This window comes from Molossus molossus, unplaced genomic scaffold (genome assembly GCF_014108415.1).
Source record: "Molossus molossus isolate mMolMol1 unplaced genomic scaffold, mMolMol1.p scaffold_m16_p_9, whole genome shotgun sequence".
NCBI classification, from domain to species: Eukaryota; Metazoa; Chordata; class Mammalia; order Chiroptera; family Molossidae; genus Molossus; species Molossus molossus.
The window spans coordinates 102,246,787-102,259,812 of record NW_023425403.1 but is presented as its reverse complement, the minus strand read 5'-3'; positions in this window follow the sequence as shown (position 1 = coordinate 102,259,812).

The following is a 13,026-nucleotide window of genomic DNA, read 5'->3' as shown; positions in this document are numbered from 1 at the left end:
GCACACCTAGGTAATCCAAGGTAATCCCCCTGTCTCCAGATCCTTAACTTAATCACATCTGCAAAGTTTCTTTTACCATGTAAAGTAAAAACTCATGGATCCCAGGGATTCGAATTTGGACTTTTTTGGGGTGTGTGGCATTTTTCAGGCTACAATAAAATGTCTAAGAAGTCAAGAGAGAGAATGAGCCATGTGGTGACAGAAACAGGTGCCCACAGCTTAATGTAGTGACCCCACCCTTTTTTTATTGCAGTCCAATGACTTTTAGGCTTCCCCTAGTCTCAACAACCAAATTAGTGGCTTGACCTGAGGGACAAGTCCAGCTGGAGGAGCGAGGGTTTGTAAAAGTAGCTGTCTACTTGCTCCCTCCTGAGGAAAGAGCATACTTCATCTCAGGGAAACGTCACGATTAGAGATGTCCCTCAGAGAATGAGGGGTGAGTCGCTGAAAACCATGGTTGCCCCTCTTTAGTTCTTTCTAGGGCCAACTTTCAAGGTGGATGGACACGTATGTACAGAACAGATGGTGAACCACAGATCCCTTCCCACTTCATCGCCCTTCTTTCCTCCTCTCTCTAAGCAGGACCTTCCCCTTTCTCTCTATTTCAAATCTCAGAGAGAGAAATAGAATAAATAAGGGGGAAAATAGCAACAAGAAACAAAGTAAATAACAAGGAAGCAGAGAGGGCAGGAACACGGAGTGGAAAAGGAGTCGTTCAGGGAGAAGTGGAGAAATGATTGGGTTGTCGTCCCTGGATGGGTGACATGCGTTCAGCCCCAGGGCACTGCTGCCCAGCAGAGATAGACAGTGAGCCACAAATGCACATTCTTTTTCTCGTAGGCACATTTAAAAGGTAAGAAGAGGGCCATTATATCCAACATGTTACTTTAATATGTAATCAATATAAACATCATTAACAAAATAATTTACATAATTTTTTTCTGTGCTGATTACTTAGAATTTAATGTGTGTTTTATATTTGTAGCACATCTCAGTGGGGTTTAGCCACATTTCAAGTACTCAGAGGCATGACTAGTGACTACTATATTGAGAGATTCTAGTTTTTTGATTCAGTTTTATGGGGAGATAAATCCTCAGAAAAGACAGTGAGGATTGATGACAGATGTTTGACAGACAGAGAAGGAGGAAAGAAACCAGTTTTCTTATCTGACGCCCTCCACAACCTGCTGTGCAGTGAACTCTGTTTCCTGTAAAGGAAGTTGATACTTGAACTTTACATTTCCCACAATGAAACAGCAGAACTAAGAAAAATTCTAGAAGACATTTGTGCTTCCTGGAAACATAAACTGCATTAGGTATATTTAGCAGGTGGACCTGTTTATTGTGTTGTCTTGTTAAGTGCAATGTTATTGTTAATACCCCAGTGAGTTTCAATACTTGATATCGATTATACCACTTCATGTTGCCTAAAGATGTAAGAAAAGAACTTAATGTGTTGCTATGGCAATGGGTTCTCAGGAACAGAATAAAAGACAAGGCTTTTTTTTTCTCACACAATTACATTCACATTTGCTATATTGCCTTGTTTTGCCTCATCTTGTTTGCCCAATTTATTTACTGGTCAGGGCATGAAACTTTAATTGTGAGGTAGCTGACTATTTGCATATCAAAGGAACATAAAAACAGACCCCCAGGCAGTTAGCTAGAAACTGCTATTTTAGGTGATGCTCACTAAAACAAAATGAAGGTGCCAAGCAGTTATCTGGTGAGTAAGATCAATGTAGACAAGGAAACCACAGTCTTCATTTTGCGATCCCCAATCTTCTCTTCCATTATAGGAATTGCTGGTGAAAGCTGCAAAATATTCACTTCACCTGCTCCTACAGGTCCTGATTTGGCCGGCACACCTACCAGGGCCCAAAGCCCACTTCTCTTCGCCATGCCCAGCACCGCTCAGGGACAGACACGGGTTACTTCTCATGCTCGTCAGCGACAACACAGCACTCTGCTTATAAACTATAAAAGATCTATCAAAATCATTATTCAATATGTTTATGTTAGGTCTAAGGCATATTTGTATATGTAGCAAAATGTCCAGTGGGACAAACTGTTGTCCCAGAATTGCAGTTAAGACCCCAAACTGAGGATAAAAACTGCCACATTCATCTTCAATGAAACTGGTCAGTGAGCCAGAAATGGGTCAGACACCTCACAGCACACTAATAGGATGAGAAACTGGGAGGGGAGGAGAGAAGTTGTGTTACTGTGGAGCGAAGTGCTAACAGAAAAGCTACCACACTGTTGTGGAGGGAGGGAGAGGTGTACTTTTTCCTCCTTGAGCTTAGTTGACTGAAGGAAGGGGAAGTTGGCATCTGTGTTCCAGCTGTGTTCTGTGCAGCTGCCCAAAGTGCGACCCCCACTTACTGGGCGACAGGAATTTGCCCTGCTGAGAGGGCTCAGGGAACAGTGTCCTCGTCTCGGGAGCAGGGCTAAGCACCTCGTGGGGAGCACAACACTAGGCACTATGTTCACACTGTAGACGCTTACTCTTGTTATTCTGTTATCTGTGTCCCCACCTGTTGCTGGTGGAAGTGGGCTTCTTGAGAAGAATTTCCTGAGGCCCCCACAGGATGATGTGTTTTATTTCTGTGGAGTTAAAGCCCGGAGTTTCCAAGACACCATCTCCCTTTCTCCCACCATGGGAAAGTCCCATTTTGTTTTCAGCAGGGCCAGAATCAAAGCCACTGCCCACAGTTCCTGCTCCATATCAAGGGCCATATAGTCATGAAGGGAGACGGCCAAGTGCAAGGAAGCAGAAGTGAAGCAAATGGAATGAGAGAGGGAATCGCTTTGTCTGGGGAACATGTATTCCCAGCTTCTCACAGGCCTGCACTGGGTTCCGTCCGTGTAGCCAAAGATCTGTTCCTGGATTAGACTGACAGGCAAGTACCTTCCTTGTGTCACCCGACTTCACTGTGCATGCACCCACCTTCCCCCTTACTTGATTCCTTCTCCCAGTTATTTGCAAGGAATGGACCGATGGTTCCCTGGGGAGTGTAAAGTTGCAGTTCCTGGTGAAGCTGCCTAGACAACCAGGCTTATCATGTCTGGCTTCCCCTTTGCTCCTTTGTTATTAATAATATTGGCTAGCTAGCTAATGATGGTAGCAAGTCCTCTTCCTTGCTGTGGGGAAGGAGGGGTTGATGTGTCCTCTGAAGCCTGGGAGTGTTATTGACTGAGACTTGGGCCCACTTCTAGTTGAGACATTTCTGAAGGTGAAAGACCTTCTATAATATTAAGTATTTGGGGGGATTTAAAGGACTATGTAGTCATATTCCTGAGGAAAAAATGAAGTCAACCTCCACACATTCCAGTTCTTGGGTCTCTCACTGAGAATGCATAAAAGGGACTCTATCAATCAATTCTAGGATCCACATGAAAGAAGACATAGGTTGAAGGAGCTATAGTACAAACCTTGAAGCTGCCCTGATTGCTGTTTGGTCAAGTGAGGGACTATTCCATCTAGAAGTATAAGAGTGATGTTGGTGTCGAAACCAAACAAAATCATGGTGGTCCCTCCAGAGAGGATTTTTAGGAGTGGAAGGAGCTAGGGTGAGGCTTAAGGTGATCCTGGGAAAACTGTATCCAACATCGATGTGAAAGTCCACACTCCAACTGAGCTCATACTATCTATACCAGCAAGGGCACCCTCGCAAGTACCAATCATTGGGCAGTTCTGGGAGTGAATATTTTAAGAGATGCATCAGTCAGGATATTCCAGAGAAAGAGAACCAGTGGGGTGTGTGTGTGTGTGTGTGTGTGTATGCATGTGTGCATGTTTACATCACATATACAAAATATCTTCATAGCTATAGCTAAACTAATGTTTGGTTAAAAAATTGAGCACCATCGTCTAGCCCAGCTGACACACAAAATTAACCACAAAATAATTACAAAAGGTAATTATTGAAAAAGAATGGTATTTACAGAACAATACATTGAGACTCTGTGATAAACTGCTTACATAACTTAACTGAGAAGTAGGAGAAAGAAAAATGACAGAGGTGCAATGTGTTGACTTCCTTAAACAAAATTGTTCTGGTTATTTATGTGGTCTTTATGGGGGTGTATTTGTGAAAATACAAAAACTGAAAGCAAGAATTTTATAATTTTCTTTCCTGTGGCTGTTTTCTTCAGAGATTTGACAAAGCTGTGCAGGTTCATAAAGCACCTTGTGTGTTCTAGGTCCTGTTAGCTCCACTGCTTCACATTGGGAGCACCACAAGTGTGACCTTGCATGTCACTGTGAATTTAGCAAGATGAGGAGGAGGAGGAGGAAGAAGAGGATGAATAGTAAAGAGGGAAAGAAGAGAATTCCTAATTTTCCTACTTGAAATCAAATCATGTATGGTTTTAATTATAAGTATAAAAGAAATAACAATAATACAATTAGGCTTTTTATTGTAATAGTGAGCAAAAGACATTATCTTAGCCAGATCTGCATGATCCAAATAGATGTATTTGTGAAGAAGGCAGCATATCTGTGTGTGTGTGTGTGTGTGTGTGTGTGTGTGTGTGTAGAGAGAGAGAGAGAGAGAGAAAGAGAGAGAGAGATGTATATGTATTCATGAGCACATATGTGAAAACATGATTAAACCTTACGTTAGGCTAGATGGCTTCACCAATCTGGGAGTCCATTGCTCCTTGCAAATTTGGGATTGGGGCACCTTTACTTGCACACAATTTAATGGCTTCCTGATATACATCACCCGTCTCTGTCATTTTCATTGTCAGCAATGTCCAAGTGAAATCCAATTTTGTGTGAATTTAGTCTTTGATTTGTTTGTAGGCTTCAGTGGCTGTTTGCAAAAGATTATCACAAAGTACTCACTAACTCTGTAGAGCCCAAAATCCAAATTCAGAGAATTAACACATTTCTTAAAGTGATTATCCAAGTGAAAGATTGTCCACTTCATCCCCCTAATTCAGAGACTACAGCAGGGAGGCTGTAATATGATCATTCTTTCTTGATGTATTTATACCAAAGCATTCTATTAACCTTTAATTAATGAAATTATTCTGAAACTTTTATTATGGAGCCTTAGGCAAAGAGCAAAAATAATAATGCAAAGCTAAGATAAAGCATACAGTTAGAACTAATTCAGTCAATTAAGATAATCTACATATCAAAAAATAAATTTTACATTTAAAAACAAATATTAAATGCCATATTATCAGCAATATTATTCTGATTCCCTTTCGTTTTTATTTCATTAGGTAAGGAATGGAAAGAATTCCATGTTTTGTATATCTAAAGAAAAGCCCAGATGGGAATTAATTGCAAATATTTATCAAGAGCCTACTCTTATTCTGATTCTAAAGAAAATTGGTGGTGAGGGTAGGGAGGCATTAAAAAAGAGAATGGTACAACAACTCAAAATCTTGTTTGAAATACAAATCTCAACTCGCTAGCACATGTATAATAACATGACAAATAAGGAGATATAAACTGTGAGAACTGTAAGAACCTAGAGGGGTATTAACAGAAAGACAGCATGAGTAGAAAGATTTCATGAAACAAGTGAAGTTTTAACTGGGATGTAAGGATGGTGCAGAAGGAGAAAAACATTCGTAGGTGCACAACAGAAGGGCTACGACTTGAACAGAATCAAGGACCATATGCATAAAGGTCAAAAGAAGGGAAGAAAAATGATGACAGTGTAGTTAGAGAAAAAGCTTTCTTGTTTAAATATGAAGCTTCTATATGTTGAATACAAGTATAAAACGGATTTGATAGATGGGATGAAAGACAAAATGTAATCAATAATTTATTTCAACTATTGTACTAAGGAGAGCATTCATTAATGAGGAAAATCTCAGAGAAAAGAGAAAAAAAACATGGAGTTTTATAAACAAGACAGTCACTGAGGAAGGGTAGAGTTGAGTCTTACCTCGAAATATGAAAGAATAGGGTAGTTCTTTGCTGTGAGCCAGAACACAAAAGGATGAGTGGTATGGCTTTTTGTTGTTTTAATTTCTTGCTGTCAATGCTTTATTTTATTTTTTAAATTATTGTATTTTTTTTTCCATTTTATTTTGTGTTGGTTCCACATGTACAGCTTAGTGATTAGACAATCATATACTTTACATAGTGTTCCCCTCAATATTTCCAGTACCCAATGGGCACCATACATAGTTATTGCAATATTATTGACTACATTTCTAATGCTTTACTTACATTCTGTAACTACCAATTTGTGCTTTTTTAAAAATTATCACCCAAGGATATTTTTCCATTACTTTCTTGATAGAGTGGAAGGGAGAGAGAGAGAGAGAAATATCTACTTGAGAGAGACACATCGATTGGTTGACTTCCACATGACCCCCACTGGGCCGGGAATCAAACCTGCAACCCAGGCACATGCCTTTTACTGGGAATCAAACCCAAGACCCTTTGGTCCTTGAGCTGATGCTCTAACTGGCCAGAGCTGTGCTTGTTTTTTCAATCCTCACCTGAGGATATGTTTATTGATTTTAGAAAGAGAGGAGGGGGAGAGAAAGACAGACAGAAAGATTCATTGGTTGCCTCCTGCATGCTCTCCAACAGAGGATCAAACCCAACCCAAGTATGTGCCCTGATCAGGAATCGACACCAGAACCTTTTTGGTGTACAGTACAGTGCTCCAACCAACTGAGCCACCCAGCTGGGGTCAATGTGTGCTGCTTAGTCCTAACTGACACACAGCTTATATTAAGTTCAGTATCATTGATGGTGAGGAGCTATATATATGGAGGTCCTCATAAAGCAGACAGAGAAAGTCAGAAATAATTTTTTAAAAAGCTAACAGAGAATAAAGGCTACATGATAAAGGTAATGTTCAGAAAGAAAAGAAATGCACCTGATTCTGCATTTGGTTATGACATGCAGGATAGTATGGGATGGGCAGGTAAAAGGGAGGACAGGTACACCACAGAGACAGTGGCTAAAGAAATCCAGAATGAATGGAGAGGGCTGGGTCTCAGTAAAGCAAAATCTGATAGGGTGGGTGATGCAGTATTAAATATACAGAATAAAGGAAGGGGTAGATAAAGTTGGTATCTAACTGGAAGAAAAGAGGAGGAGGGTAAGTTGGTAAGCAGGGTGCTGGGGAAAGGAAAAAAGAAGGTAATTTGTTTTTGTAATAACTAAAAAAACAACTGAACAAGAATACTATTTGTAAGTTGTATTAATACCTAATTGCTGTTTTATATATCTGAAATATATATAATATTATATTATATGTCAATGGTAATTGAAACATTTAAAGAATTTAAAAAATTACAGTTCAATAGGGTTTTCTCAACCCACTTTGAGATTCTGATGCTATGTAGTACTTAGTAGGAAAATGACTGGCAGTTAATGATGCTCATGTCACTGAAAATTGGAATTAAAAACAAAACAAAACTGTGATTCATGTAGTTACTAAAGACTAAAGTAAAGAATTTTAGCAATGTGAGTCACAGCAAAGATGTTATAGTTGAAGGCTTACGAGACTTGAAATGAGATGGGGCATGTCTCACTCACAAGTGGTATGATCTTGGACAAACCACTTAAACTCTCTGAGATTCTATTCCTACAGAAAAAGGGTAATGTCTTTTTTTTTTTATCAATGAGAAAAAATAACTTATAAAGTGATTTGCACAATAAAAGTGGTGTGTGCATGTAAATATTTTTAATTTATCGTATTCAATTTGCACTTACTGCCTGAAAGAATTTGAGACAGCCTGCAATTGTATAAAGACTAGAAAGGTAAAAGAAACATATGCAATAATCTTTGTAGCTTCTATTTCTTGGACACTCACTATGTGATCATCACTATGCTACATTCACTACATGCATGACCCTCATAGTACAGTTGATCTTAAATTACATGAGTTTGAACTGCATGGGTTTACTTGTACACAGACATTTGTCAATAAATATTGTAAATGTATTTTGTCTTTATTATAATTTTCAAAAATATTTTTTCTTTACTTTATTATAAGACTATAGCATATAATACATATAGCATACAAAATATGTGTTAGTTCACTGTTTTATGTTATTGGTTAGGCTTCTGGTCAACAGAAGGCTATTCACAGCTAAGTTTTTTTGGATTCAAAATCTATATGCTATTTTCAACTATGTAGGGGTCAGTGCCCCTAAAACCACACGGTCCAAGGGTCAACTTTAATCTTGAGCACATGTTATTTTTTATCATAATTTTCCAGATGAGGAAAATAAGACTTAGAAGGAAAGTAAAAAGGTCATAGCAATAGTGAAGCCAGGATATAAACCCCCAATTGTGTTAAGTCCAGAGGTTGAGCTCTTAACATTATACTATATTTATTGCCTTTCAGAAATCAAACAGAAAAACCAAGATAAGGAAATAATTAAATGAAAATGGTGCCAGAGATTTATTATACAAACTTTCACAAAAGTCTTGTGCATGTGCTGTCATCAAGATAGAAGTTCGGCTCTGAATATTACAAAAAAAGAATATGTAATCAGATACACAATTTGTAGTATCAAAATAAAAATCAAACCAAGTGCTACAAAAAGTAGAATTATTCTAATAATAACAGTAGAAAAAGATGCTCCCAGAGTTCTCACTGTGTTCAGTATAATATACCTCCTCAGCAATATCCTTAACAGAGACAAAATGATGAGTATCAGATAAAGTGGTATTATTATCATTGTATATGTAACAGGATGTTAAAATTAGTTTGAATCAGGACACAGAAATATAATAGATGTAATTTCCAAAGCCAGAGCACATATGCATACATGTTACACCTCTCAATTCTCAACCAAATCAATTATATAAATAGCTGTCTACAAAATGACATAATTGTGCTTAATATGTATGTGCCTAACAACAATTTAGAAATACATGAGGCAAAATTGATAAAACTACAAGGAAAAAAAGACACATCCTCTATTATAGATGAAGCGTTCAATAGCTCTTGATCAGTAATTGACAGATCTAGCAAGCATGAAATAAGTAAAAACACATTGAACTGAACCTCACCATCATCCGAGTCTCATCAGCCTTCACAGAATGCTTCACAAAACAACAACAGAATACACATTCTTCTCATATGGCATATTCACCAAGATAGATCATATTCTGTGTCACAAAAACACCATACATTTTGAAAAGTGCAGAAGTCATGCAATACATTCTGAGGCCACAGTAGAATTAAACTAGAAATCAGTAGCCAAAAAAAAAAAGACAGGAAATCCTAAAATATTTAGAGATTAGACAACACATTTCTAAAGAAGAAGTCTTAAAATAAATGTAAAAATACTTTGAACTAAATGAAAATATAACATCAACATTTGTGGGATGAACCAAAAACGATCCTTAAAGAGAAATGTATAGCACTGAATGCACATGTCAGAAATAAAGATCTAATCCAATAATCTATTTACCACCTTTGGAAACTAGAAAAATAAGAGAAAATTAAATCCAAAGTAAGCAGAAGGAAAGAAACAATAAAAATCAGAATAAAAGTCAATGAAATTTGTAAACAGAAAAGCCATAGAGAAAAACAATCAAAACAAAAGTTGATTCTTTGAAAAGATTAATAGAATTCATAAACTCTCTCCAGGCTAGCCAAGAAAAAGAAAAGAAAAGACACAAATTACTACCATCAGAAATGAAAGAGGGACCATCACTACTGATCCCATAGACATTGAAAAAATAATAAAGGAATATTAAGAACAATGCAAGGTCCACAAATTTGATAACTTAGGTGAAATAGACATATTCCTTAAAAGACCCAATCTGCAATACTGACATCAGGAGAAATAAATGATGTGTACAAGCCAATATCTATTAAAGACATTAAATTAATAATTAATAATTTGCAAAAACAGAAAACACCAACACTATACACTTTCAATGTGAATTTTAACAAACATTTATATAAGAAATGATACCAATTCTTCACAATCCCTTCTAGAAAATTGAAGCAGAGAGGACACTTCCTAACTTATGAAGCCAGAACACCAAGACTAGACAAAGCCAGTACAAGAAATAAAAATTATAGACTAATATATCCCATGAACACAGATGTAACAATCCTTATATTATATATATTATATATGATATATGATATATGTTATATTATGGTCAAGTAGAATTTGTTCAGATATGCAAGGCTGATTCAACAACTGAAAATCAATAAATACAAACCACCACATTAACAGGAGAATGTAAAACTACCATTTAATTATACAGAAAAAGTATCTGACAAAATCCGACACCCACTCAAGATAAAACTCTCAGCAAAGTAGGAATAGAAGAAAACTTCATCAATTTGATAAAGGATATCTATGAAAGAATAGCTAACACACTTAATGGTGTGAAACTGGATCTGAAGACAGGACACAAGGAAGGACAGCTCTCACCATGCTATTCGACCTCACAGAAGTCCTAACTAATGCAGCCAGATGAGACAAGAAAATAAAAGGTATGCTGACTGAAAATCAAGAAATAAAACTGTCTGTTTAGGTGAAATGGTTTTCTATATAGAATATCCGAAAGAATCTACCAAAAAAACAAAAACTTAATAATCATTATAGCAACTTTGCGGGACATAAGGTTAACGTACAAAATGCAATTTCTTCCTTATAAACCAGCAATTAACAATTGGAATTTGAATTAAAAACACAAAGCCATTCATATTAGCACACATACACACAAAAAGAAATACTTTGGTATAAAGCTAACAAAATATGTACAAAATCTATGTGGGCAAAACTATAAAACACTGATGAAAAAAATCAAAGATCTAAATAAATGAAGAGAGAGTTCATATTCATGGGTAGAAAGACTCAACATTTTTAAGATATAATTCTTTCTCAGTTGATCTATAGATTCAATGCTACCTCAATCAAAATCCAATCAAGCTATTTGGTGGATAAAGGCAAACCGATTTTAACGTTTATATGAAAGAGCACACACAATACTAAACAATCTCCAGAAACAAACACAATACTAAGGAGGAACAAAGTCAGAGGGCTGACACCATTTGACTTCAAGACTTACTATAAAGGGCCAGTGGTCAAGGCCGTATAGTATTGGTGAAAGAGAAAACAGAATAGAGAGCTCTGAAGGAGGCCCACACAAACTTAATCAACTGATCTTTGACAAAAGAGCAAAGGTAATTTGATGGAGAAAGGATAATCTTTTCAACAAATGGTGCTGAAAAAATTGGACATCAACATGCAAAAAAAAATTTGTTCTAAATTTAAAAATCAACTCAAAATGAATCATAGACCTAAAAGGCAAAGCTAAAAACCATCTTAAAAATAGCATAGAAGAAAATCTAGGTTATCTTTTGTTGAACAATGAGCTTTTTAGATCAAAAGCATAAACCATAAAAGAGAAAAAAAATGGATTTCATTAAAATTAAATTCCTGCTCTATTAAAGACACTGTTTAAGGTACTGAAGAAAGAGATAGACTATGAGAAAATATTAGCAAAACATATCTGATAAAGGAGTTGTATCAAAAATATACAAAGAACACTTGAAACTCAATAACAAGAAAACAAACAATTCAATTTAATAATAGACAAGGCATCTGAACAAATCCCTCATCGAAGAAGATATACAGATGGGAAATAAGTATGTAAAAAGGCACTCAACATCATACATCATTAGGGAATTTCCAATTGAAGTAATAACAAAATGCCACTACACACCTATTAGAAGAGCCAGAATCCAAAAACACTGATACCACCGAAAGCTGGTGATGATGCAGAGCAGAAGAAACTTTCACTCATTGCTCGTGGTACTGCAAAATGGTACAGCCACTTTGGAAAACAGCAGTGAATAAAGAATATAGAAATATAATTACAAAGAATCACATATTTCAAATAATTCTCAACATGTGCAGATGTAACATGTCTAGATGTAAAATTCACATTTGTGCATATACACATCAGAATACGCTACACATTAAGGACTGCTGTGTACTAAGGCTGTGTATTGTGATAAATTTCTGGTAAATTGCCCTACACTCTCCCCTTCCTTCATTCGCTGAGCTATAATGCACATCATGAAATAACCTCTTATCTTTGATTTAGAAATAAATTCCTAAGATCAAGAAAGACCATGTCATTGCTCATCTTATAAAGACACCATTGGCATCTCATTTGCTAAAGAATAAAGACCTGTAGCAGTATACATATTGAAAATATATTACAGAATAAAAAAAATCTTGTGAAATAAGCACATAACATGATGGAGGGTAAGGTAGGCAGAGAAAGCAAATGTAACTATTACAGTCAAGGAAGGTCACTTTTGAGGAGATAAAAGTTTTGCCAAAGTATTAGCAGTAATCTACTAGAAGAGCTCAAGAAAAGTATCCAAGATAGAGATGTCTCAGCAAGTGCAAACGCCCCGAGGCTGAAATGAACTTAGTGGTTTTGTGTGTTTTTTTAGAAGAAAATGTAGCCAATATGACTTACATGCATATGCTTCAAACTATTCTCTATTTAAAATACATAACATCTGATTGTAATTGGCATATCATGTAATATCTTTGCTTATGTGAGTTCCTCAGTCTAGAATGATTCTCACCTTATTATATATTTATTAAAGCTATTCTTTAAAACTCAAGTCAAATGTCATCTACTCCATGGCATTTCTTATTATGCTGTTTTGATCACCCAGTCAAAATTATTTACTATACTCCATTTATTATAATTAGGTATTTGTATCTTTCCTTTCTTCAATGTGCAAATAACATGTATGATTGGATGGAAAAGAATCAAAAGAGACAATATTTTTTTCTTCTTTAGATTAGAAACAATAACATGACCAATTTATCAAGAATTTTAAGTAAAAGAGATCTACTGTACAACATTGTACCTATGGTCAATAATAATGTATTGTACTCTTAAAAATTGTTAAGATGTTATATCTTATGCTAAATGTTTTTACAATAATAAAAAAATTAAAAAAACAGCACGGCCAGTGTGGATCGGTGGTTAAGTGTCAACCCATGCACTGAAAGGTTGCTGGTTCGATTCC